At 44.2% G+C, this 26,500-nt stretch overlaps 1 pseudogene; it reads right to left on the bottom strand.

Moving 5' to 3' along the window:
* LOC118366601 (rho guanine nucleotide exchange factor 7-like) overlaps positions 1-21,706 on the bottom strand; it is a 42,494-nt pseudogene extending 20,788 nt beyond the window's left edge.
* Positions 21,707-26,500: the final 4,794 nt, after the last annotated feature.

The raw sequence follows: 26,500 nt of genomic DNA, 5'->3' as shown, positions 1-26,500 counted from the left end.
TGAATAGAGAGGTGTAGTGTACAGAGGATGAATAGAGAGGTGTAGTGTACAGAGGATGAATAGAGAGGTGTAGTGTACAGAGGATAAGTAGAGAGGTGTAGTGTACAGAGGATAAATAGAGAGGTGTAGTGTACAGAGGATAAATAGAGAGGTGTAGTGTACAGAGGAGAAATAGAGAGGTGTAGTGTACAGAGGAGAAATAGAGAGGTGTAGTGTACAGAGGGGAAATAGAGAGGTGTAGTGTACAGAGGGGAAATAGAGAGGTGTAGTGTACAGAGGATAAATAGAGAGGTGTAGCGTACAGAGGATAAATAGAGAGGTGTAGTGTATAAAGGATAAATAGAGAGGTGTAGCGTACAGAGGATAAATAGAGAGGTGTAGTGTACAGAGGAGAAATAGAGAGGTGTAGTGTACAGAGGATAAATAGAGAGGTGTAGTGCATAAAGGATAAATAGAGAGGTGTAGTGTACAGAGCGGAAATAGAGAGGTGTAGTGTACAGAGGATAAATAGAGAGATGTAGTGTACAGAGGATAAATAGAGAGGTGTAGTATACAGAGGATAAATAGAGAGGTGTAGTGTACAGAGGGGAAATAGAGAGGTGTAGTGTACAGAGGATAAATAGAGAGGTGTAGTGTACAGAGGATAAATAGAGAGGTGTAGTGTACAGAGGATAAATAGAGAGGTGTAGTGTACAGAGGATAAATAGAGAGGTGTAGTGTACAGAGGAGAAATAGAGAGGTGTAGTGTACAGAGGATAAATAGAGAGGTGTAGTGTACAGAGGATGAATAGAGAGGTGTAGTGTACAGAGGATAAATAGAGAGGTGTAGTGTACAGAGGATAAATAGAGAGGTGTAGTGTACAGAGGGGAAATAGAGAGGTGTAGTGTACAGAGGATAAATAGAGAGGTGTAGTGTACAGAGGATAAATAGAGAGGTGTAGTGTACAGAGGATAAATAGAGAGGTGTAGTGTACAGAGGATAAATAGAGAGGTGTAGTGTACAGAGGATAAATAGAGAGGTGTAGTGTACAGAGGATAAATAGAGAGGTGTAGTGTACAGAGGATAAATAGAGAGGTGTAGTGTACAGAGGATGAATAGAGAGGTGTAGTGTACAGAGGATGAATAGAGAGGTGTAGTGTACAGAGGATGAATAGAGAGGTGTAGTGTACAGAGGATGAATAGAGAGGTGTAGTGTACAGAGGATAAATAGAGAGGTGTAGTGTACAGAGGATGAATAGAGAGGTGTAGTGTACAGAGGATGAATAGAGAGGTGTAGTGTACAGAGGATAAATAGAGAGGTGTAGTGTACAGAGGAGAAATAGAGAGGTGTAGTGTACAGAGGGGAAATAGAGAGGTGTAGTGTACAGAGGATAAATAGAGAGGTGTAGTGTACAGAGGATGAATAGAGAGGTGTAGTGTACAGAGGATGAATAGAGAGGTGTAGTGTACAGAGGATAAATAGAGAGGTGTAGTGTACAGAGGAGAAATAGAGAGGTGTAGTGTACAGAGGAGAAATAGAGAGGTGTTGTGTATAGACTCCCTCTCTCTCTAGTATAGTACCGTAATTTCCGGACTATAAGCCGCTACTTTATTCCCAGGCGTTGAACATCGCAGTTTATACAATGACGTGGCTAATTTATGGATTTTTCCCGCTTTCACAAGATTCATGCCGCCAAAAAACTGAGCACCGTCACATAATGTGACGTACATTGAGCGCGCTCAAACTTCCCATCATTCTGAGTACGGTAGTCATATTGTCACCCTCATCATGGCAAAGACACAGAGAAATGCATATAATAATAATATAATATATGCCATTTAGCAGACGCTTTTATCCAAAGCGACTTACAGTCATGTGTGCATACATTCTACATATGGGTGGTCCCGGGAATCGAACCCACTACCCTGGCATTACAAACGCCATGCTCTACCAACTGAGCTACAGAAGGACATATGATGCAGCTTTCAAGTTGAAGGCGATCGATCTGGCTGTTGGAAAAGGAAATAGAGCTGCTGCACGGGAGCTTGACCTTAATGAGTCAATGACGTTGGAAACAGCAGCGTGAGGAACTGTGCAAAAAGACAACAAAAGCTTTCAGAGGGAAGAAAAGCAGATGGCCGAGGAAAATGAGCTTGAAGACTGGGTCAACACACAGAGAGCAGACGGCCGAGGTGTTTCAACTGTGCAGATCCAACTGAAAGCCAAAACAATCGCCACCGCAATGAAGTTTGAGGATTTTAGAGGTGGACCATCGTGGTGTCTAAGATTTATGATACGTAAAGGCCTGTCCATCAGGGTACGGACGAGTCTGTGTCAGCAGCTCCCTCCCGACTACGAGGAAAAAGTTACAAACTTCCGCAAATTCACTGATGCAAAGATAGCGGAGCATTCCATCGGCCCGCACGACATCATAAATATGGATGAGGTTCCTCTGACGTTTGACCTGCCTCTCACTCGGACTGTCAACAGGAAAGTCGAATCATCCGTCACGCTGAAAAACAACTGGGCATGAAAGAACACACTTCACCTGTGTTCTGAGCTGCACGGCATCGGGAGAAAAGGCACTTCACCTGTGTTCTGAGCTGCACGGCATCGGGAGAAAAGGCACTTCACCTGTGTTCTGAGCTGCACGGCATCGGGAGAAAAGGCACTACAAAGGCACTTCACCTGTGTTCTGAGCTGCACGGCATCGGGAGAAAAGGCACTTCACCTGTGTTCTGAGCTGCACGGCATCGGGAGAAAAGGCACTACACCTGTGTTCTGAGCTGCACGGCATCGGGAGAAAAGGCACTACACCTGTGTTCTGAGCTGCACGGCATCGGGAGAAAAGGCACTACACCTGTGTTCTGAGCTGCACGGCATCGGGAGAAAAGGCACTTCACCTGTGTTCTGAGCTGCAACAGCATCGGGAGAAAAGGCACTTCACCTGTGTTCTGAGCTGCACGGCATCGGGAGAAAAGGCACTACACCTGTGTTCTGAGCTGCACGGCATCGGGAGAAAAGGCACTTCACCTGTGTTCTGAGCTGCACGGCATCGGGAGAAAAGGCACTACACCTGTGTTCTGAGCTGCACGGCATCGGGAGAAAAGGCACTTCACCTGTGTTCTGAGCTGCAACGGCATCGGGAGAAAAGGCACTTCACCTGTGTTCTGAGCTGCACGGCATCGGGAGAAAACACACTTCACCTCTGTTCTGAGCTGCACGGCATCGGGAGAAAAGGCACTACACCTGTGTTCTGAGCTGCACGGCATCGGGAGAAAACACACTTCACCTGTGTTCTGAGCTGCACGGCATCGGGAGAAAACACACTTCACCTCTGTTCTGAGCATCGGGAGAAAAGGCACTACACCTGTGTTCTGAGCTGCACGGCATCGGGAGAAAACACACTTCACCTGTGTTCTGAGCTGCACGGCATCGGGAGAAAAGGCACTTCACCTGTGTTCTGAGCTGCAACGGCATCGGGAGAAAACACACTTCACCTGTGTTCTGAGCTGCAACGGCATCGGGAGAAAAGGCACTTCACCTGTGTTCTGAGCTGCAACGGCATCGGGAGAAAACACACTTCACCTGTGTTCTGAGCTGCAACGGCATCGGGAGAAAAGGCACTTCACCTGTGTTCTGAGCTGCACGGCATCGGGAGAAAAGGCACTACACCTGTGTTCTGAGCTGCAGCATCGGGAGAAAACACACTTCACCTGTGTTCTGAGCTGCACGGCATCGGGAGAAAACACACTTCACCTGTGTTCTGAGCTGCAACGGCATCGGGAGAAAAGGCACTTCACCTGTGTTCTGAGCTGCAACGGCAAGAACACACTTCACCTGTGTTCTGAGCTGCACGGCATCGGGAGAAAAGACACTTCACCTGTGTTCTGAGCTGCACGGCATCGGGAGAAAAGGCTCTTCACCTGTGTTCTGAGAAAAGATTCCCGAGAGGAATTGTTATGAAAGTCAACAAGAAAGGATGGATGACGGAAGGCCTAATGCATGAATGGCATACGGAGTGTTACGGCAAGCGACCGGGAGGATTCTTTCTCAAGAACAAGGCATTGCTCGTGTTGGACAGCATGAGGGCCCACATAACAGATTCTGTGAAAGAAGCCATCAAGAGGACAAACTCAATTCCAGCTGTGATTCCTGGGGTCACAACAAAGTATTTGCAGCCACTCGACATCAGTGTAAATCGTGCATGTAAGGTGGCGCTCCGTGTTCAGTGGGAGGCTTGGATGACAAGTGGGGAGAAATGCTTCACTAAAACGGGCCGCATGCGAAGAGCAACTTATGGTCAAGTCTGCCAGTGGGTCCTGACAGCGTGGAGCATTGTCAAAAAATCCACTATCATCAACGGGTTTCGAAAGGCTGGACTGCTGCGTGTTGAAGAGGGCAGCATGAGCTCAGCGGGGTATTTGCCTCCAGATGAAAGTGACGAGAGCGACAATGAAAACGATCCAACATCGGATGAAGCAATTCTGAGGCTATTCAACTCCGACACCGAAGGAGATGACTTCAGTGGTTTCAGTGCACAGGAGGAGGAAGATAGTGACCAATTACTTTCTTGGTGGGCTACTGTTTACTGCAATTTTTTAATTTTTTGTTACAAGCCGTGTTTCGTTTAAAAGCCTATTTATTTTTGTTACAAGCCATGTTTCGTTTAAAGGCTGTGTAAAGTTAATTTGTTTCAATGTACCGGTAGGCACCTGCGGCTTATAGACACGTGCGGCTTATTTATGTACAAAATATTATTTTTTTTAAATTCAGTGGGTGCGGCTTATATTCAGGTGCGCTTAATAGTCCATAAATGACGGTATGTATTTCCGTGTTCTTTCATCTCCATAACCCAGAGCATGGACACACATTAAAATGTCAGGGAAACACACATACAGAGAACTAGGTGGAGCTACAGCATTAAGAGTAATGTCCATCGAGCCAGAAGGAAAGAGAGACATGATGACCAGGTCATACCAGGTTGTAGTAGGTCTTGCTGATGGCTGTAGTGTCAAAGCCTTTTGGAGGACTCTTCAGGGTCCCAGATTTGGGAGACACTTGTTTGTCTGAGAGGGAGAGTGGGAGAAAGAGAGAGAGAGTAGAGAGAGAGAGAAAGGGAGAAATTAGTTATCCCTCCACATCAGACCTTTTCTTTCTGATACTATGTGAGGTCCAGTTGCAGGAATACAGATGGGACACATACCACAGCCTTTAATCTCACGGACATAGTTGCTAGGGAACCAGCCGGTCTTGCCGTTGAGGTTCCCCTCCCACCAGCCGCCCTCCTCCTGGCATGTCACGTTGATGACATCACTCTTGTTGAAGGACAGCACGTCCTTGCACGAGCCTTGACCAATAGCTGCGTCCGGCTGCCCTCAGACATGTCCTATAGGGGAGGTAGGGAGGGGAGGAGAGGGGTAGAGAGGGGAGGAGGAGGAGGTAGAGAGGGGAGGAGGGGAGAGGGGTAGAGAGGGGCGGAGGAGGTAGAGAGGGGAGGAGGAGGTAGAGAGCGGATGAGGAGGTATAGAGGGGAGGAGAGGGGTAGAGATTGGAGGAGAGGGGTAGAGAGGGGAGGAGAGGGGTAGAGAGGGGAGGAGGAGGTAGAGAGGGGAGGAGAGGGGTAGAGAGGGGAGGAGGAGGAGGTAGAGAGGGGAGGAGAGGGGTAGAGAGGGGTAGAGAGGGGAGGAGGAGGAGGAGGTAGAGAGGGGAGGAGAGGGGTAGAGAGGGGAGGAGGAGGAGGTAGAAAGAGGAGGAGAGAGAGGAGGGGAGGGGTAGAGAGGGGTGGAGGGGGAGGAGGAGAGAGGGGGAGGAGAGGGGTAGAGAGCGGAGGAGGAGGAGGTAGGGAGGGGAGGAGAGGGGTAGAGAGGGGAGGATGAGGAGGTAGAGAGGGGAGGAGGAGGTAGAGAGGGGAGGAGGGGGAGGTAGGGAGGGGAGGGAGAGGAGGGGAGAGGGGTAGAGAGTGGAGGAGGAGGAGGTAGAGAGGGGAGGAGGAGGTAGAGAGGGGAGGAGGGGAGAGGGTAGAGAGGGGAGGAGGAGGTAGAGAGGGGGGAGGAGGAGAGAGGGGAGGCGAGGGGAGGAGGAGGTAGAGAGGGGAGGAGGGGTATAGAGGGGAGGAGGGCGGAATGTAAAGAGGTACAGAGAAGAGGACAAATGGAGATGGAGAGATAGAGAGTGGAATGAGAGGTAGGGAGGGGGAGGTGAGGAAAGGACAGAGGGATGAGGAGGCAGAGACGAGAGGGGGAGGTAGAGAAGGGAGGAGAGGTATGGTTATGGAAAGAGAGTAAGAAAGGGAGGGCCTGAAGCTTCAGTAAGGCCTGAAGAAGGCCTGAATCCTGAAGATTAGCCCACACAAATCTCCATTTGACATAGATACAAACAGTGGGGAGAACAAGTATTTGATACACTGCCGATTCTGCAGGTTTTCCTACTTACAAAGCATGTATAGGTCTGTAATTTCTATCATAGGTACACTTCAACTGTGAGAGACAGAATCGAAAACAAAAATCCAGAAAATCACATTGTATGATTTTAAAGTATTTCATTTGCATAATGCTATACTAGGCTATCGATAAACTTACACAAATGCTTGTCTTGATTTGGCTGTAAAGCATAATTTCAAAATCTGAGATGACAGGGGGATTAACAAAAGACTAAGCTGTGTTTCACTATATTTCACTTGTGATTTCATGAATATGAATATTTTCTAGTAATATTTTTTGTCCGTTGCGTTATGCTAATTAGTGTCAGTTGATGACAATTCTCCCAGATCCGGGAGAGGGAGTTCCAAGATTAACATGAGTTTTTGGTTGTAGTTATTATAGAAATTATAGGACTATTTCCTCTATACCATTTGTATTTCATTAACCTTGTGACTATTGGATGTTCTTATAAGCACTTTAGTATTGCCAGTGTAACAGTATAGCTTCCGTCCCTCTCCTCGCCCCTACCTGGGCTCGAACCAGGAACACATCGACAACAGCCACCCTCGAAGCATCATTACCCATGCAGAGCAAGGGGAACAACTACTCCAAGTCTCAGAGCGAGTGACGTTTGAAACGCTACTAGCGCACACCCAGCTAACTAGCTAGCCATTTCACATCGGTTACAACAGCTTCATCTCGGGAGTTGATAGGCTTGAGGTCATAAACAGCTCAATGCTTGAAGCACAGCGAAGAGCTGTTGTCAAAACGCACTAAAGTGTCGTTTGAATGAATGTTTACGAGCCTGCTGCTGCCTACCGTCGCTCAGTCATACTGCTCTATCAAATCATAGACTTAACTATAACATAATAACAATAACAATAATAATAACAAATAACAATAACAATAATACGAGCCTTCGGTCATTAATGTGGTCGAATATGGAAACTATCATCTCGTAAACAAAACGTTTATTCTTTCAGTGAAATAAGGACCCGTTGTGTATTTTATCTAACGGGTGGCATCCATCAGTCTAAATATTCCTGTTACATTGCACAACCTTCAATGTTATGTCATAATTATGTAAAATTCTGGCAAATTAGGTGGCCCAAACTGTTGCATATACACTGACTCTGCGTGCAATGAACGCAAGAGAAGTGACACAATTTGACCTGGTTGTCACGTTCTGACCTTAGTTCCTTTGTTATGTCTTTGTTTTAGGCTGGTCAGGGCGTGAGTTGGGGTGGGTAGTCTATGTTCTTTTTTCTATGTGTTTGTTGTCTCTGATTGAGAATCATACTTAGGCAGCATTTTCCCACCTGTGTTTTGTGGGTGATTGTTTTCTGTTGTGTGTCTTCACCAGACAGGACTGTTTCATTGACATTTCATTCTTTCACTTAGCTGTTTTGTTATTCAGTGTTCAGTTGATTTAATAAATATTAACATGGGCACATACCACGCTACCTAACATGGGCACATACCACGCTGCCTAACATGGGCACATACCACGCTACCTAACATGGGCACATACCACGCTACCTAACATGGGCACATACCACGCTACCTAACATGGGCACATACCACGCTACCTAACATGGGCACATACCACGCTACCTAACATGGGCACATACCACGCTACCTAACATGGGCACATACCACGCTACCTAACATGGGCACATACCACGCTACCTAACATGGGCACATACCACGCTACCTAACATGGGCACATACCACGCTACCTAACATGGGCACATACCATGCTACCTAACATGGGCACATACCACGCTACCTAACATGGGCACATACCACGCTACCTAACATGGGCACATACCACGCTACCTAACATGGGCACATACCACGCTACCTAACATGGGCACATACCACGCTACCTAACATGGGCACATACCACGCTACCTAACATGGGCACATACCACGCTACCTAACATGGGCACATACCACGCTACCTAACATGGGCACATACCACGCTACCTAACATGGGCACATACCACGTTGGGCCTAACATGGGCACATACCACGCTACCTAACATGGGCACATACCACGCTACCTAACATGGGCACATACCACGCTACCTAACATGGGCACATACCACGCTACCTAACATGGGCACATACCACGCTACCTAACATGGGCACATACCACGCTACCTAACATGGGCACATACCACGCTACCTAACATGGGCACATACCACGCTACCTAACATGGGCACATACCACGCTACCTAACATGGGCACATACCACGCTACCTAACATGGGCACATACCACGCTACCTAACATGGGCACATACCACGCTGCCTAACATGGGCACATACCACGCTACCTAACATGGGCACATACCATGCTACCTAACATGGGCACATACCACGCTACCTAACATGGGCACATACCACGCTACCTAACATGGGCACATACCACGCTACCTAACATGGGCACATACCACGCTACCTAACATGGGCACATACCACGCTACCTAACATGGGCACATACCACGCTACCTAACATGGGCACATACCACGCTACCTAACATGGGCACATACCACGCTACCTAACATGGGCACATACCACGCTACCTAACATGGGCACATACCACGCTACCTAACATGGGCACATACCACGCTACCTAACATGGGCACATACCACGCTACCTAACATGGGCACATACCACGCTGCCTAACATGGGCACATACCACGCTACCTAACATGGGCACATACCACGCTACCTAACATGGGCACATACCACGCTACCTAACATGGGCACATACCACGCTACCTAACATGGGCACATACCACTCTACCTAACATGGGCACATACCACGCTACCTAACATGGGCACATACCACGCTGCCTAACATGGGCACATACCACGCTGCCTAACATGGGCACATACCACGCTACCTAACATGGGCACATACCACGCTACCTAACATGGGCACATACCACGCTACCTAACATGGGCACATACCACGCTACCTAACATGGGCACATACCACTCTACCTAACATGGGCACATACCACGCTACCTAACATGGGCACATACCACGCTACCTAACATGGGCACATACCACTCTACCTAACATGGGCACATACCACGCTACCTAACATGGGCACATACCACTCTAACTCCCTCCCTCCATCTCTACCTCCTTCCGATCTTGACTACTCTTCCTCAGATGACGAGGAGATATTAATATTGGTTAATATTGCCTGCTAACCTGGATTTCCTTTAGCTAAATATGCAGGTTTAAAAATATATACTTGTGTATTGATTTTAAGAAAGGCATTGATGTTTATGGTTAGGTACACGTTGGAGCAACGACAGTCCTTTATCACGAATACGCACCGCATCGATTATATGCAACGCAGGACACACTAGATAAACTAGTAATATCATCAACCATGTGTAGTTAACTAGTGGTTATGATTGATTGATTGATTGATTGATTGTTTTTATAAGATAAGTTTAATGCTAGCTAGCAACTTACCTTGACTTACTGCAGGCTCCTCGTGGAGTTCAATGTAAAGCAGGTGGTTAGAGCGTTGGACTAGTTAACTGTAAGGTTGCAAGATGTAATCCCCGAGCTGACAAGGTAAAAATCTGTTGTTCTGCCCCTGGACAAGGCAGTTAACCCACCGTTCCTAGGCCGTCATTGAAAATAAGAATGTGTTCTTAACTTAAATAAATACAACCATTTTAAAAATCGGCAAAATCGGCGTCCAAAGATGTCCGATTGTTATGAAAACTTGATTAATCGGTCGACCTCTACTTCAGACTAACCTGCAGTCACTTTGTTCAGAGCCACCAGACTGCTGAGTATCTTGGAGAAGTTCAGTCCTGGGAGCAGGTCACTGGGCTCAAACGGCTAGGGGACAAGAGAAAGAATAGTCAGTGTGTGTGTGTGTACATCATTCCTGTGTGTGACATGGTGTTAGTGCCAAAGCTAAAATACGTGGAGACACTGGGTCACACTGCCTGCCAAGCCTACCAATAAAAGTCACTAACACAGCAGTTAGGACAATAACCCAGCAGCATACAGACAGCTCTCTTCACAAATGACTGTCTAGTACTGTCAAGGGTAGTGTGTACTGAGGAAAGTGGCAGGCGAGCACAAGAAGAGGTAGTTGACTGGAGTTGATAGATTGGAGTTACTGGGCCTGTGGAGTGATTGTGAATACTGTAGTTTTATTTTCTCCCTGTGCATCATTCTCACCCTTTCTCTCCCTCCCTCCCTCCATCTCTACCTCCCTCTCTCCATCTCTACCTCCCTCTCTCCATCTCTACCTCCCTCTCTCCATCTCTACCTCCATCCCTCCATCTCTACCTCCCTCTCTCCATCTCTACCTCCATCCCTCCATCTCTACCTCCCTCCCTCCATCTCTACCTCCCTCCATCTCTACCTCTCTACCTCCATCTCTCCCTCCCTCCATCTCTACCTCCATCCCTCCATCTCTACCTCCCTCCATCTCTACCTCCCTCCATCTCTACCTCATGGGTCCTCCATCTCTACCCCCTCCCTCCATCTCTACCTCCCTCCATCTCTACCTCTCTCCCTCCATCTCTCCCTCCCTCCATCTCTACCTCCATCCCTCAATCCTACCTCCCTCCATCTCTACCTCCCTCCATCTCTACCTTCCTCCATCTCTACCCCCTCCCTCCATCTCTACCTCCCTCCATCTCTACCTCTCTCCTCCATCTCTCCCTCCCTCCATCTCTACCTCCATCCCTCCATCTCTACCTCCCTCCCTCCATCTCTACCTCCCTTCCTCCATCTCTACCCCCCTCCCTCCATCTCTACCTCCCTCCATCTCTACCTCCCTCCATCTCTATCATCAACCCCCTCCATCTCTACCTCCCTTCCTCCATCTCTGCCCCCTCCCTCCATCTCTACCTCCCTCCATCTCTACCTCCCTCCATCTCTACCTCCTTCCTCCATCTCTACCTCCCTCCCTCCATCTCTCCCTCCCTCCATCTCTACCTCCCTCCCTCCATCTCTACCTCCATCCCTCCATCTCTACCTCCCTCCCTCCATCTCTACCTCCCTCCCTCCATCTCTACCTCCCTCCCTCCCTCTCTCCCTCCCTCCATCTCTACCTCCCTCCACCTCCCTCCCTCCATCTCTACCTCCCTCCCTCCATCTCTACCTCCCTCCCTCCATCTCTACCTCCCTCCATCTCTACCTCCCTCCCTCCATCTCTACCTCCCTCCATCTCTACCTCCCTCCATCTCTATCTCCCTCCATCTCTACCTCCCTCCATCTCTACCCCCTCCCTCCATCTACCTCCCTCCCTCCATCTCTACCTCCCCTCCCTCCATCTCTACCTCCCTCCATTTCTACCTCCCTCCATCTCTACCTCCCTCCCTCTCTACCCCCTTCCTCCATCTCTACTCCCTCCCTCCATCTCTACCTCCCTCCATCTCTACCTCCCTCCATCTATAACCCCCTCCCTCCATCTCTAGCTCCCTCCATCTCTACCTCCCTCCCTCCCTCCATCCATCTCTAGCTCCCTCCATCTCTACCTCCCTCCCTCCCTCCCTCCATCCATCTCTACCTCCCTCCCTCAGGCAGTTAACCCACTGTTCCTAGGCCGTCATTGAAAATAAGAATTTGTTCTTAACTGACTTGCCTAGTTAAATATAGGTTACAACAAAAACAACAAAACTGTAGTTTTATCCTCCTTCTCATCTCTCCTCCTCTCCTCTCATCTCTCACTCCTCCTCCCTCTCATCTCCTCTCCTTCTACTGTCCTCTCTCCTACTCTCCTCCCATCCTCCTCCTCATCTCCTCTCCTCCCTCTCTCCTCCTCTCCTCCTACCTCCTCTCCTCCACTCTCCTACCTCCTCCTCTCCTCCCATCCTCCTCCCTCCACTCTCATCTCCTCTCCTCCTACCTCCTCTCTCTCCATCTCTCCTCTCCTCCTACTCTCATCTCCTCTCCATCTCCATCCTCTACTCTCATCTCCTCTCCTCTCATCCATCTCTACCTCTATTCTCCTCTCCTCCATCTCCTACTCTCCTCTCATCCTCCTCCTCCTCCATCTCATCTCCCTCCTCCATCTCCCTACTCTCTCTCCTCTCCTCCTACTCCATCTCTACTCTCCTCCCATCCTCCTCCTCTCTTCCTCCTCCCTCCATCTCCTACTACTCTCCTCCTCTCCTCCCATCCTCCTACTCCTCATCTCATCCTCTCCTCCACTCTCTACCTCCTCCCATCCTCCTACTCTCATCTCCTCTTCTTCTACTTTACCTCCTTCATCCCATCTCCTCTCTCATCTCCCTCTTCTCCTCCTCCTCTACTCTCATCTCCCTCCATCTCCCATCTCCTTTCCTACTCTCCTCCCCTCGCTTAAGCAGATTATAAGGAAACATGGTTACAGTATGAGGGCTGCTGTGAGGAGTTCCATGTCTGCCTGTCTGAAGGAGGGGACAAGTGCACACCTGGGAGGCTCATCACAGAAACATCCCAGGACTCAGAGTGAGACAAGCAGTCCGTTTGGAATCAGTCCAACCTCAAACATGCATGTTTATGTACAGTGTTCCTCAATCCTGGTCCTAGGGACCCTAAAGGTCGCACATTTAACTTTTTGCCCTAGCTCTGAGACACCTGATTCAAGCCTTTGATGATTGGAATCAGGTGTGTTAGTGCTCGGGCAAAAAGCCAAACTGTATCAGGACCATTATTGAGAAATGCTGAGCATCTTTATTCCAGTGTTATTCTGTCTCAATGTATGCAGTTATAATGCATCAGTGATAAGCCAAATCAAATGATTACTTTTCTAAATAAATTAAACCTATTCCAAAAGGAGTGCCTTGGTCTTTAGGCAAGGGATGGATGTGCTGGTAAATTGAAGATAGCCATCCCATATCCATCCCATAGCCATCCCATATCCATCCCATAGCCATTCTATTGCACTGATGATCATTAGAAAATTCCCTCCTCTCCTCCCCTCTCTCTCTCTCCTCCATCTCTCTACCTCCTCTCTCTCTCTCCATCTCTCTACCTCTCTCCCTCCATCTCTCTCTCCTCTCCTCCATCTCTCTCTCCCTCCCTCTCTCTCTCCCCCTCTCTCCATCTCTATCTCTCTCTCCCTCCTCTCTCTCTTTCTCTCCATCTCTCTCTCTCCCCCCTCTCCATCTCTACCTCCCTCCCTCCATCTCTCTCTCCCTCCTCTCCATCTCTCTCTCCCTCCCTCTCTACCTCTCTCTCCCTCCATCTCTATCTCCCCCCTCCATCTCTCCTCCCTCCCTCCATCTCTACGCTCCCTCCCATCCATTCTCTACCCCCCTCCATCTCTCCCCTCTCTCCTCCATCTCTACCCCTCCCTCCATCTCTACCTCCCTCCCATCTCTAACCCCTCCTCTCTCTCTCTCGCTCCCTCCTCCCTCCTTTCTATCTCCCCTCCATCTCTTCTCTCTCTCCATCTCTCTCTCTCCCTCTCTCCATCCATCTCTAGCTCCTCCTCTCTCTCTACCTCCCTCCCTCCTCTCCCCCTCCATCCATCTCCTCTCACCTCCCTCTCTCAGGCAGTTCTCCACTGTTCCTACTCTCCTCATCTGAAAATAAGAATTCCTCTCCTCTCTAACTGACTTGCCTCTTAAATTCTCAGGTTACAAAACTCATCTGTAACTCTCTCGAACCTCTCTCTCTCTCCCTCTCTCCTCCCCCTCTCTCTCTCTCATCTACTGTCTCTCCCCCTACTCTCTCTCTCTCCTCCTACTCTCCCTCCTCTCTCTCTACTCTCCTATTCTCATCCATCTCCTCCTACTCTCATCTCCTCTCCTCCCCCTCCTCTCTCTCTTCTCCTCCTCCTCTCTCAAAATCTCCCCTCTCCTCTCTCTCTCCCTCTCCTCTCTCTGATCCTCTTCTCTCTCTCCTCCTCCTACCCATCTCCCCCTCCTCCTACTTCATCTCCTTCTCTGTTCTCTCTCCTTCTCCCATCCTCTCCACCCTCTCTCTCTCTCTCTCCCCCCTACTTCTCAGATCTATATTAAATAACTCTAACGCTTACATATCTTTCTGCTCCTAATGTTGAGTTCCTGGGGTTATTCTCGGAGAACCCTGTCAACCTCTCTCTCTCTCTCTCTCGGTTCTGGAGAGCAGAAATCACAGAAACATCCCAGGACTTTCCTCTCTCTCTCTAGAGTCTTGTCGCTGGAATCAGATTCTATACCTCAAACATTACATGTTGAAGGGCTATGTGAGAGTTCCTCTCTGGTCAACAACACCTGAGGGACCCTCTCTTTCACTTGAACTAGAGGGGATGGATGCTGTCTTTCAACAAGAAACAGCCTAACGGGTGGGACTCCTGAAACAAGCCTTTGATGATTGGAATCAGTGAATCTGAATTAGATCCTCAAACATCTCAGTCTATCATATCTCATCCCTAGGGATCTCTCCCTCTCTTTCTCTGATCTCTCTCTCTCTCTGTAGACAGTCTATTCTCAGATTAATTAGTGCTCTGTATCTAATCTTTATTCCAGAATGTTATTCTGTCTCAATGAATATGCAGTTATAATGCATCAGTGATAAGCCAAATCAAATGATTACTTTTCTAAATAAATTAAACCTATTCCAAAAGGGTGCCTTGGTCTTTAGGCAAGGGATGGATGTCTGGTAAATTGAAGATCTCCTATCCCATAGCTCATCCCATAGCCATCCCATAGCCATCCCATAGCCATTCTATTGCACTGATGATCATTAGAAAATTGAATCTAACCCTCTCTCTCTCTCTCTCTCTCTCTCTCTCTCTCTCTCTCTCTCTCCTCTCTCTCTCTCCTCCTCTCTATATCTCTCTCCCCCTCTCTCTCTCTCCCTCCTCTCTCTATCTCTCTCTCTCTCTCTCTCTCTCTCTCTATCTCTCTCCCTCTCTTTCTCTCTCTCTCTCTCTCTTCTTCTCTCTCTATCTCTCTCTCTCTCTCTCTCTCTCTCTCTCTCTCTCTCCCTCTCTCTCTCTCATCTCTAATATAACCTCTCTATCCCTCTATCTCTCTCCCTCTTATCTCTCTCTCTTTCTCTCTCTCTCTCTCTCCCCCTCTCTCTCTCTATAACCCCCCCTCTCTCTCTCTCTCTCTCTCTATCTCCCCCTCTCTCCCTCTCTCTCTCTCTCTCTCCCCTCTCTCCCCCTCTCTCTCTCTATCTCTCTCTATCTCCCCTCTCTCTCTCTCTCTCTCTCTCTCTCTCTCTCTCTCTCTCCCATCCTCCTACCTCCTCTCCTCCCATCCTCCTACTCTCATCTCCCTCCTCCTACTCTCATCTCCTCTCCTCGCTCCCTCTCCTCCTGCAGTGTTAGTGGGGAGAGTCAGCGGTGAAGATGAACACTGAGCGGTTTTGTCCAGACTGGGGGGGTTCAATGACTCCTCTATGCAATGACACAGTACCAAACTCTCTCTCTCTGTGCGTGTGTGTGTGTGTGTGTGTGTGTGTGTGTGTGTGTGTGTGTGTGTGTGTGTGTGTGTGTGTGTGTGTGTGTGTGTGTGTGTGTGTGTGTGTGTGTGTGTCCTCAGCTCACTCTAGATAAGCTTTAAGCTCCAGAGTGGTGCAGCGGTCTAAGGCACTGCATCTCAGTGCTAGAGGCATCACTACAGACCCTGGTTCGGTCCCGAGCTATATCACAACCGGCCGTGATCGGGAGTCCTATAGGGCGGCACACAATTGCGGACCCGGACGATTGGCCCAGAATCGTCTGGTTTTGGGGAGGGTTTGGCCAGGGGGGCTTTACAAGTCATTGTAATTAAGAATTTGTTCTTAACTGAGTTAAATAAAGGTTAAATAAAAAATAATTGTCCTCAAACCACAGATTTAGAATCAGATCGTTCAACCCTAATCATTTAGTCAAAGTCTCTGTGATATAATTGACAGCATTGGGTGTTGATGTAGGAAAAAAATACCAAAACATCCCAATAACAATTAATGAGGGAGAATGAATACTTCCTATGTGGGACAACAGATAGTCAGTTTGAAGACCACACATTCTGACAACAACTAGGATTTATTAATTGCCCAAAGCATAATTCTCGCTTGCGGGTATCTGGTTACCTAGTTCGAGTTTCAAAATCAAGAATGGGGGACAAAAGAGCAACGCCACGCACTATTGGGGCAGAAAGACAACAATTTACATAATGTCAAGCAAGGTCTGATAGCCCGATTATCAAAATGTATCACACAACTACAAACTATCTGTGCTTGAAGCCTACTTACAAGAATGTTACATTGACTGTTAAAGTTTTAAAGAATGGCGTCAGAGAAATGCAAAATGATTGTTACATTGTTACGATCTCGGATGGGTCATTTCAGTGCAGGCGGCAATCAAGGCAGTTTCACACCCGGTAGTGTGTGATTGTTCTAGGCTCGCAGTCCAGCCTCCCCCACATTGTCTTTGTCTCACGCTGGATATTAAATAACATTTAACGTAATTTCTGTCACATATCTTTCGTATTAATGTTGTGTTTGTGGGGTTATTTTACGGAGAACTTACCTCGACGCGAAACGAAGTGCAACCTTTGAGAAACTCGAAAGCTCAAGCGGTCGCCGTCGTTCTTCGGTTCTTGGTAGATCTGGGAGAACAGAAATGCACATGAGAAACACGAATTTTTGATATTTATTTTTTATTATTCTATTTGAAGCTCTAGAGTCTTGTGCGCTTTTTGATTTGGATGAGAAGCCCACATTCCCTCTTCTTGGCTTGCTTCTACAATAGGCCAGCTGCAAAATACAAATCCTCTAGCAGGGAAGAAGGCATTGGATTGAGAGAAATGACGTTGGCGAATGGGAGCTCAGTGAGCTTTCAACAACACACAGGATGAGTGAGGGGGTGACGCTGGCGACTCCTCTGTGAACATAGAGGCGGAATGGATGAAATGTGTCTCTCCCACCAACAACAAAACAGCCTATAAAATAACGGGTGGGAAATAAATAGGTGAAACTAACCACACTGACAATGTGAATGGATGTAATACAGCCTATGAATCTTGAATTAGATCTGACGTCACACTTTATCTCCCAGTCTATAACCATATGGCTACATGAACTGCCATGAGATATAATCCCAAACAAAATATAGCACTGCTGAAACATTGGAAGTATAGATCTAATACCAGAGTATTGACCTAGGCCTGTAACAGTCTAGTCCATGCAGTTACAGAATATAATAGTATACAAATGAATAGAATATAACAGAACAGAATAGAATATAACATAACATAATATAATATAACCAAACAGAATAGAATACAATATAATATAACCAAACAGAATAGAATATAATAGATTATAACCAAACAGAACAGAATAGAATATAACATAATATAATATAATATAACCAAACAGAATAGAATATAATAGATTATAACCAAACAGAACAGAATAGAATATAACATAATATAATATAATATAACCAAACAGAATAGAATATAATAGATTATAACCAAACAGAATAGAATATAATAGATTATAACCAAACAGAACAGAATAGAATATAACATAACATAATATAATATAATATAACCAAACAGAATAGAATATAATATAATAAACCAAACAGAATAGAATATAATAGATTATAACCAAACAGAACAGAATAGAATATAACACAACATAATATAATATAATATAACCAAACAGAATAGAATATAATAGATTATAACCAAACAGAACATAATAGAATATAACCAAACAGAACAGAATAGAATATAACAGAACATAATATAATATAATATAACCAAACAGAATAGAATATAATAGATTATAACCAAACAGAACAGAATAGAATACAACCAAACAGAACAGAATAGAATATAACAGAACATAACATAATATAATATAATATAACCAAACAGAATAGAATATAATAGAATATAACCAAACAAAACAGAACAGAATAAAATATAACAGAACAGAATATGAAAGAATGTAACAGAACAAAACATAGATTATAATATAACCAAACAAAACACAATAGATTATAACCAAACAGAACATAGATTATACTATAACCAAACAAAACACAATAGATTATAACCAAACAGAACATAGATTATAATATAACCAAAAAACAGAATAGATTATAACCAAACAGAACAGAATAGATTATAACCAAACAGAACATAGATTATAATATAACCAAACAAAACAGAATAGATTATAACCAAACAGAACATAATAGATTATAACCAAACAGAACATAGATTATAATATAACCAAACAAAACAGAATAGATTATAACCAAACAGAACAGAATAGATTATAACCAAACAGAACATAGATTATAATATAACCAAACAAAACAGAATAGATTATAACCAAACAGAACAGAATAGATTATAACCAAACAGAACATAGATTATAATATAACCAAACAAAACAGAATAGATTATAACCTTTTAGAACAGAATAGATTATAACCAAACAGAACATAGATTATAATATAACCAAACAAAACAGAATAGATTATAACCAAACAGAACAGAATAGATTATAACCAAACAGAACATAGATTATAATATAACCAAAAAAACAGAATAGATTATAACCAAACAGAACATAGATTATAATATAACCAAACAAAACAGAATAGATTATAACCAAACAGAACAGAATATATTATAACCAAACAGAACATAGATTATAATATAACCAAACAAAACAGAATAGATTATAACCAAACAAAACAGAATAGATTATAACCAAACAGAACAGAATAGATTATAACCAAACAGAACATAGATTATAATATAACCAAACAAAACAGAATAGATTATAACCAAACAGAACATAGATTATAATATAACCAAACAAAACAGAATAGATTATAACCAAACATAACTGAATAGATTATAACCAAACATAACTGAATAGATTATAACCAAACAGAACATAGATTATAATATAACCAAACAAAACAGAATAGATTATAACCAAACAGAACAGAATAGATTATAACCAAACAGAACATAGATTATAATATAACCAAAAAAACAGAATAGATTATAACCAAACAGAACATAGATTATAATATAACCAAACAAAACAGAATAGATTATAACCAAACAGAACAGAATATATTATAACCAAACAGAACATAGATTATAATATAACCAAACAAAACAGAATAGATTATAACCAAACAAAACAGAATAGATTATAACCAAACAGAACAGAATAGATTATAACCAAACAGAACATAGATTATACTATAACCAAACAAAACAGAATAGATTATAACCAAACAGAACATAGATTATAATATAACCAAACAAAACAGAATAGATTATAACCAAACATAACTGAATAGATTATAATATATAAACTGTCACGCCATGACCTGAATATTCTTTGTTTTCTTCATTGTTTTGGTTAGGTCAGGGTGTGACATGGGTGATGTATGTGTTTTTGTACTGTCTATGGGTTTTGTAGGTTTATGGGTTGTTTATCATCTAGGTGTTTATAAATGTCTATGGTTTCCTAGATTGGTTCTCAATTAGAGGCAGGTGTTTATCGTTGTCTTTGATTGGGAACCATATTTAAGCAGCCATCTTCTCTGGGTATTTCGTGGGTTATTGTCTGTTATGTTGCACGTTAGAGCAGTGTTTCGTTAGCAGTCGCGGTCGTCTTATCGGTTTGTTTAGTTTAAGTGTTCTTCGTGTTCTTCCTTCAAATAAAGAAGAAAGAATTCTAACCACGCTGCGCTTTGGTCTGTCTACTCCATACGACGATCGTGACAATAACCAAACGGAACAGAATATATTACAATATAACCAAACAAAACAGAATAGAATATAACCGAACAGAATAGATTATAATGAACAGAATATAATAGAAAGTACATATTTTCCTAGAGGGTGGACTTAATAACAATAACACATGGGACTTATATAGCTATTTTCAAGGACCCAAAGTTGCTTTACAATTATAGAAATTAAAAAGAAAAACAACCAAACAAGAGTCAAAACAAAGCATCAGACTAAACAAGACATGAATAAAGATAGGGGTGGGCTCAACAAAGGGAAAGAGTGAGGTATCTGTGTATGGGGAGGGGTGTATTGGGATTTGAATAGAACCCCGTTTAGGGTAAGTCTCCGGTGCTACTTTCACTCTCACTGTTTGATATTTTAAAAACAGAACAGTGCACATCACTCTTTACCCTCCTTTGTAGCTGTGACCAATACCTCATCAGGTGGCCATCAGGGGCAGATAATAACCAATCTATCTATCGGACCATAAGAACAGAATCAATGGTTGGGCTGAACCCTGTTAGATTGGGCTATAGGTGATGTTCTCCTATAAGGTGATATTAGGTGTCTCTCTCTCCCAGATGTGGCCACTGTCCAGACAGCACTAGGCTAGTCTGTTGTCAGAGAGCCGTTTGGTTGCCAAGGGAACGCCCAACCTGTCCAATCCGTCTAAAAAGCTACACAATACAGTACAAGGCTTTACTGAGTGGAGGTTTTGGTGTTGATAGACATACATTACAAATACCGCACTGTTGCTTTAAGTGTGGAGAGGGTCCCTGTCTGTGCGCTTTTGATTTCGCTCTTGTGGTTTCTGTCTACCCTCATCTCCAGCTGTTGATCCGAGTCATATGTGTCACTGTCAAACATACATAGAACTAGGCCATAGGCTAGAGGCCTTTAGATCATGTACATTAACGTAATGCAGCGTGGTGCGCTTTGGATTCCAATCTCACAACGCATCTGTAGCCTATCTGTGTCCTTTTCTGCTGTCTGTCCCACCCCCCCTAAATAAACCACAGGCTACACCACTCCCAAACCATAGAGTTCGTGAAGATAATACTTAGTTTGTAAAAAAAACGTTTGTTTTAAGAATCTACAAAGGGTACTGATAATTTGCGCAAAGAAGAGATGACAAGCATCGGCCAGAGCGAACGGTCTGCTCTGTCTGTCTCTAGGTCCTATAGCCTATCTATCACACGCGTAAAACTACTGACATATGTGCCATCATTTGGTACTGTTTTTAGGGACAATAATCCACGTTCTCGTGACCTACAAAATAATCTCTTCATGGACCAGTTGGCACAGAAAAGCGAGGTGATCAATCGCGTCATGTCACTTTTGCGGAGGCATAGGTGCGCCGATGAGGGGAAGACAAACGGCAGTTCTGCCCTTACTTTGTCAGTGGAGCCCGGGCTCAGTCTCTCCAGCAGTCTGCACAAGACAACCCCATCTTTGAGGGAGGTCTGGAGAAATGCCTCGGGATCCGAAATGTTCTTTTTCAGTGATTCCAGCACCCCTAGTGTGATCAGTCAAGTGACCGTCTGCTCTGCCGAATTCATGGCCCCAGTCGCGGTGAAAAATACAACGAAGCAGTGTGTTTTTTTGTTGCATATTTCAATATCTACATAATCATCCCGGACATTAAAACAAAAACATTATCCTTTCATACATGCGAGCTTTGAGCGGGACGGCCACAACGAAATATCTCTCCTTCCTTTCCCTTCTCCTCTATCGGGTGGATGCAGGTGACTCTGGGCTTGTGGAAACCCAGCGGGTCTGGTTTTCCCTCATCTGTGTTTGGTCTTTTTTTTTCCCCCAACTTGACAAGCTGTCAGATGCAGTTCACTGTGATGCGTTCGAGCAGCAGACTGCATGCATAGTCCTACATGTGCATCGCTGCCACCAGCACAGCCACTCATCCGGCAGCGAATGACATCTCAGCAAGAAGGACACAAGCAGTCCAACCTGTTCTGTGACATGAGTACCTCTGCATGGCTTTGCATAGCCCCAGCATAATCCCTTTATCACAGTGTAGATGTAACAGTTTTGCTTCAGTCCCTCCCCTTGCCCCAACCTGGGCTTGAACCAGGGAGGACCCTCTGAACACATCAACAACTGTCACCCATGAAGCATCGTTACCAGGACTAGTTAGACTGACAATAAATATAAACAAATCCCCATAAAGACCATTAACATGCCCATTTGACCTGTCTACTAAACTAAAGCCATTTGACCTGTCTACTAAACTAAAGCATTTGACCTGTCTACTAAACTAAAGCATTTGACCTGTCTACTAAACTAAAGCATTTGACCTGTCTACTAAACTAAAGCCATTTGACCTGTCTACTAAACTAAAGCCATTTGACCTGTCTACTAAACTAACTAAAGCATTTGACCTGTCTACTAAACTAAAGCATTTGACCTGTCTACTAAACTAAAGCATTTGACCTGTCTACTAAACTAAAGCATTTGACCTGTCTACTAAACTAAAGCATTTGACCTATCTACTAAACTAAAGCATTTGACCTGTCTACTAAACTAAAACATTTGACCCATCTACTAAACTAAAGCCATCTGACCTGTCAATTAAACTAAAGCATTTGACCTGTCTACTAAACTAAAGCCAGTTGACCTGTCTACTAAACTAAAGCATTTGACCTGTCTACTAAACTAAAGCCATTTGACCTGTCTACTAAACTAAAGCCAGTTGACCTGTCTACTAAACTAAAGCATTTGACCTGTCTACTAAACTAAAGCCATTTGACCTGTCTACTAAACTAAAGCATTTGACCTGTCTACTAAACTAAAGCCATCTGACCTGTCTACTAAACTAAAGCCATTTGACCTGTCTACTAAACTAAAGCATTTGACCTGTCTACTAAACTAAAGTATTTGACCTGTCTACTAAACTAAAGCCAGTTGACCTGTCTACTAAACTAAAGCCAGTTGACCTGTCTACTAAACTAAAGCATTTGACCTGTCTACTAAACTAAAGCATTTGACCTGTCTACTAAACTAAAGCATTTGACCTGTCTACTAAACTAAAGCATTTGACCTGTCTACTAAACTAAAGCATTTGACCTATCTACTAAACTAAAGCATTTGACCTGTCTACTAAACTAAAACATTTAAACCATCTACTAAACTAAAGCCATCTGACCTGTCAATTAAACTAAAGCATTTGACCTGTCTAAACTAAAGCCATTTGACCTGTCTACTAAACTAAAGCCATTTGACCTGTCTACTAAACTAAAGCATTTGACCTGTCTACTAAACTAAAGCCATTTGACCTGTCTACTAAACTAAAGCATTTGACCTGTCTACTAAACTAAAGCCATTTGACCTGTCTACTAAACTAAAGCATTTGACCTGTCTACTAAACTAAAGCCAGTTGACCTGTCTACTAAACTAAAGCATTTGACCTGTCTACTAAACTAAAGCCATTTGACCTGTCTACTAAACTAAAGCCATCTGACCTGTCTACTAAACTAAAGCATTTGACCTGTCTACTAAACTAAAGCATTTGACCTGTCTACTAAAACTAAAGCATTTGACCTGTCTACTAAACTAAAGCCAGTTGACCTGTCTACTAAACTAAAGCATTTGACCTGTCTACTAAACTAAAGCCATCTGACCTGTCTACTAAACTAAAGGCATTTGACCTGTCTACTAAACTAAAGCCATTTGACCTGTCTACTAAACTAAATCCATTTGACCTGACTACTAAACTAAAGCCATTGACAGAATCTCCTACCCCAGTAGCCTAGTTGGAGAGCAGTGGTTGGACTCTCATGCAGTTCATATTTTGGCCACTGGGTTGTGCTCATAGAGCATGCAAGTGTCCTCCCTCTCTGTCTGCCGTGTAGTAAAACCAAATAATTTGTGTAACCAACTATACCCAGGCCAGTGGCAGACTGTAGGCTATACAGCATGCTATTTCAAACAAAACCACTCATGGCAATGTGTAAACGGAACCCAACCAGTAGTAACTACAAAAGTCACACCAATAAGGCCTATCAGGTAATGCCCCTTAAAACATGAATCCCGCCGTAATCCATTTACCACAGTCAACATAATGGTTACAGTGACATGGAGTTAGGCCTAATGCCGTTAAACATGATGTGTTATATGGTAAATTGGTATCTATCTATCTATCTATCTATCTATCTATCTATCTATCTATCTATCTATCTATCTATCTATCTATCTATCTATCTATCTATCTATCTCTCTTTCTCTCGCTCAATCTCTCTCTTTATCTCTATCAGATTGCCTACCTGGAGGAATCTGGAATCCCTGAGGGTCTCCATGGATACCACTGGAAACTGTAGTAGTCTGTAGATCTCTCTGGAGAACTCTGTGTGTGTGTGTGTTTGTATGTGTGTGTGTATGTGTGTATGTGTGTGTGTGTGTGTGTGTGTGTGTGTGTGTGTGTGTGTGTGTGTGTGTGTGTGTGTGTGTGTGTGTGTGTGTGTGTGTGTGTGTGTGTGTGTGTGTGTGTGTGTGTGTGTGTGTGTGGTGAGGAAGTTGTTCTTCTAAGGCCCAGGTGCTTATCATGGTGTCTAAACAGGCATTGTCGAGGGACACCCCAGAGCCCTAAGGTCCTGTCACCACCAGCCTGTTACCAAGGCTGCTACTGTGGGGACTGTCCCAGGTCTCTCTCTCTACTTACATCTCTCTATTGCTCTCTTTCTTTCCCTCCTTCCCTTTCTCACTCCCTCTGCTCCGCTTTTCTAATTTCCTCTGTGCCAGTCAGATTTTTGCAAAATTTGTTTTTCTCTAAAGTAACATCCCACTGGGCACAAACTGGTTGAATCAACGTTGTTTCAACGCAATTTGTCAACGTATTGTGACGTGGAATCCACTTGGACAATTCATTGGATTTGGGGAAAAAAAGTTGTCAACTTAAAGTTTGAATTTTTTGGGTGAAATTCCAACCACGGGATTATGTCATCATGTTAACCACATTTCAACATAAACAAACCTTGTATAAAAAATATGTTGAACTTGTACCTTTAAAACAATGTCAGATCTTCAACGTTATATCCACTATCAGAAAAAACAACAACAGGCTGTGCAGCACCTCCTACTGGAGAGAGGATGTATCTACAGCTACCCTTTGGTGTCCCATCCAGGGTTTTAACCAAGCCCTTCTTCGCTATGACATTTTTCACTGACTATTACCAATGAGAATGATTGTTGAGGGATCTCCACTTAAAAATGAAGTAGGGCAGGTTAAACAGAGCAAATGAAATGTGACCATTCTGTATATCATCAATGATGCTAATTAGACATCTATAGCATTTGTAAAGTCATCAACAGTTATTGCTTTAGTTTAACCCAGGATTCAACAAAAACATAGGCAATACATAGGCCTAGGATTTCAAGCTCTGGTTGATTTAAAATGTAATGATATTTAGGGATATTTAAATGTGTTTGGTTGTCAACGCAACCAAATATCAACATTTGAAGGAGATGCATCTTCTGCTTAGAATGGGTTGAAGCCAGTGGCTCAGACCAATTTCCTATAAATGTTCAATTTGGTTGCGTTCTCAACCAAACACAATTAAATACAGCATTTGTAATCCAGTAAATAGCCTAAAGTTAAGGCCATCTTACAAACTAATGTAGCATTCAACCTTAAAATGGTTATCACGTCCATGGCCACATTTTGAGGTTACTGTAAAAATAAATGTCTTGTCATGTAATCATATAAAGTGTGTATGTTCAAGATTGAATGCATAGCTCGTTGCAGGTCTGTAGAGATCTTCACAATTGCTGTAATTATCTATGATATCTTGCACCATGTGCTTTTAATGTAATCTCACCTGCATTCCAGGTCATTTGGTTCTGCTATTAGATGAAACACAGTGATAACACATTCATCTGTTGTATAAATAAACAACATATCTGACATGTATTTCCCATTTGATCAATGCTGTGCTTTTAAATGGTTGAAAGCGCAGTGATAAACATTTGGGTGACAACTAAACCAAACATCGGACATTGCATTGTATAAATAAAGTGACTACGGTTGAGTTGGATGCACGCTGTGTTAAGAAGCAGTGTGGCTTGGTTGGGTTGGATGCACGCTGTGTTAAGAAGCAGTGTGGCTTGGTTGGGTTGGATGCATGCTGTGTTAAGAAGCAGTGTGGCTTGGTTGGGTTGGATGCACGCTGTGTTAAGAAGCAGTGTGGCTTGGTTGGGTTGGATGCACGCTGTGTTAGGAAGCAGTGTGGCTTGGTTGGGTTGGATGCACGCTGTGTTAAGAAGCAGTGTGGCTTGGTTGGGTTGGATGCACGCTGTGTTAAGAAGCAGTGTGGCTTGGTTGGGTTGGATGCACGCTGTGTTAA

The sequence above is a fragment of the Oncorhynchus keta genome, chromosome 34 (genome assembly GCF_023373465.1).
Source record: "Oncorhynchus keta strain PuntledgeMale-10-30-2019 chromosome 34, Oket_V2, whole genome shotgun sequence".
In the NCBI taxonomy this organism is placed as follows: Eukaryota; Metazoa; Chordata; class Actinopteri; order Salmoniformes; family Salmonidae; genus Oncorhynchus; species Oncorhynchus keta.
Note: the sequence above shows the minus strand (reverse complement) of the source record. Positions and strands in the feature narration are given on the sequence as shown.